Below are 2,944 nucleotides of genomic sequence, written 5' to 3'. Positions count from 1 at the left end.
ATGCAAAGGGATCCTAGTTCCAGAGGGTGCAGGGGGGAGGTTGAATTTCCACTGAGTGGTTTCCAACCTGTCTGGATGGGGCTGGTGAAAGGAGATGGGGATAAGACTCTTGTGGTTCAATAGTGGATAACTGCTATCAGGACTGATTGTGAGAGTTGCAAATGTAAAGGTAGACATTTTGTAACAAAAGGATGGGAGTGGTTGATTTTGCAGTCCAGAAGTGGAGGTCCCTGGGACCATCAAAGTTGAAGAGTGGAGTGCGAGACCCTATTCAGAGAAGCAGTGATGCCAGAGATGGAGGCAGAGACGATGATGTGGAGAGATGGAGCAGCTGGGGACTCTGGACTCAAGGAGGGAGAAGGGCTGTGTGCTGACAGCAGAGAGCAGGCTTGCGGGATGTACCCTTTGGTTGCTTGAATGGTTATTTTTTCCTTAGTGCTTTGGTAAGTGTCCATCCAAAAAAAAAAAGAGGGAATGGAAGCAAATACTTTTGAATGATGATGAATGGAGGGGATTATAATCATTGCATTGAAATGAAATACGATAAGATGAATGTAAAGCTGATGTTCTCTCATGTAAACTATCACCCAATTCACAATAAAAAATTTAGAAAAAAAAATCAAATACAAGCTACAGACTTTCCTCCCCAAAATGTAAATCTATATTCAGCATCAGATCCCTGATTTGAGCAAAGTACGCCCTCAAATACTAACCTAAAGGTTGGTACTTAGAACCCACCCATTGACACTGTAAGAAAGGCCAATCTGTTTGCATAAAGATTACAGCTTGGTTCTACTTTGTCACATATGGCATTGTCAAGAGTTGGAATTCACTCAACAACAATATGTGTATGTGTGCTTTAGATACCATTTTGCCCACCATTTTGGGGAGCTCAGGGCCACTGCAAGCCCAGTTATGACAGCTGGCACCCTAGGATCCCTTGTCAGCACAGACATGCATTGTCCATCTCAAGGGGGAGGGAGCCACAGGAGCATGGACTTGGGGAGGGACCCACAGCAAGTGCAGCCCACAGTGTGGTCACAGCAGCAGACTGACAGTGGTGTTCAAAGCCCAGTGACTGGCTATCTCTTACCAGTTCACTCCTCACTCCCCACAGGTTCTTGTGACTTTTAAAGCAGAGGAACAGCCCATGAGTTTTCATTGCCTCTGTCCTTGAGGGACCCACTGATATCTTCCTCCCTCCTCTTCCCACTGGTTTAGAAGGTATGAAGACGGGGGCAGGAAGAAAAAGGTCAAAGGGAGATGAATCAAGCCACACATTTTCAAATGCTTGTTTCTGTATTTAAAAAACTGATTTAGCAACCGTGGAACATTTTGCTATGTGCCAGGTACTGCTCTAAGACTTATTGAAAAATAAACTCATCTTGCCTGCAATGTTTTATGTTCATAGGGTAGGACAGCATGCTAATTGTGGTACTTAAAAATTTTAATTAAATCATTTTATCCTGATCTGTGGAGTGTGTTCATTTGATACCAATCTGATACTTTTAGAAGGTGAATATCACTTCTTTGGGTGGTGGAGATGTATTAGTAAGATTTCTCTAGAGAAGCAGAGCCAATAAAGCCGGTTGATAGATATTTGGTATTGTTGTTTAGGTGCCACTGAATTGGTTCCCACTCATAGCAACACTATACATAACACACTAAACACTGCCCAGTCCTGCACCGTCTTCTTATGTTTGAGCCCATTGTTCTTACGTTTGAGCCCATTGCTGCCTCTACTGTGTCAATCCATCTCGGTGGGGGTCTTTTGCTTTTTCGCGGACCCTCTATTTTGTCAAGCATGATAAATCTGTTGGTAGGTAGGAAGGTAGGTGGGGATGGATGGATGGTAGCTAGGCAGGGAGGTAGGTAAATAGGTAGGTTGTTACTGAGTATCATCAAGCCAATTTCAACTCAAAACTACCCCTTATGACAGAGCAGAGCTACCTCCATAGAGTTAATGAACTCTTCACGGAGCAGATCTTCCCGCAGAGCTGCTAAGTGGGTTTGAACTACCAACCTTTTGGTTAGCAGCCAATCAGTTAATCGTTGTGCCACCAAGCTTCCTTGGCAGGTGGTGATGGATGGTGGCATGACACAGAGTCAGTTCTGACTCATAGCGACCCTGTATAAAATTTCTGAGGCTGTAAATCTTTACAGGAGCAGAAAGTCTCATCTTTCTCCCACGGAATAGCTGGTAGTTTCGAACTGTTGACCTTGAGGTTAGCAGCCTGACTCATAACCACCGCGCTACCAGAGTTCCTTTGTTAGGTAGGCAGGCTGATGAATTTACTTATTTATTTTAAGGAATTGACTCATGTGGTGACTGACAAGTCCACAAACAGCAGGTCAGGCAGCCAGCTGGAAGCGCAGGCAAGATTTCTATGCTCTAACTCTGAGACAGATTTTCTTCTTTTCTGTGAAACCTGTTTGCTCTCAAGGCCTTCAGTTGACAGATGAGGGTACTCTCTTTTAAAGGAGTCCCTGGTGGTGATGTGCTGTGGATTCAGTTCCGGCTCATAGTAAACCTGTATAGGGTTTCCAAGGCGGTAAATCTTATGGGAACAGAATGTCTAATCTTTCTCCCCTGGAGTGGCTGGTAGATTCAAACTGCTGACCTTTACCCAATGCATAACCACTACACTACCAGAAAGGAGCCCTGGGTGAGACAAATGAATAAACACTTAACTACTAGCTGAAAGTTTGGTGCCTTAGAAAATAGACCTAACAATCTGCTTCCAAACCCTTTGGAGCAGTTTTGTTCTGCAGACATGGGGTCACCATGAGTAGGAATAGACCCCATGACAATTCACAGCAACAACCATCTCCTTCAAGTCAACTGATCATATAACGGGGGCTCAAAAGCTTGAGGGAAAATTCCATTATCTTTTCACTTTATATTCCCGTATCTCTGAAAGCACCTTCATAGATATTACCACAG

The sequence above is a fragment of the Chrysochloris asiatica genome, unplaced genomic scaffold, assembly GCF_000296735.1.
Source record: "Chrysochloris asiatica unplaced genomic scaffold, ChrAsi1.0 scaffold00049, whole genome shotgun sequence".
Lineage (NCBI taxonomy): Eukaryota > Metazoa > Chordata > Mammalia > Afrosoricida > Chrysochloridae > Chrysochloris > Chrysochloris asiatica.
The sequence above is the reverse complement of the archived record's forward strand: the minus strand, read 5'-3'. Positions refer to the sequence as shown.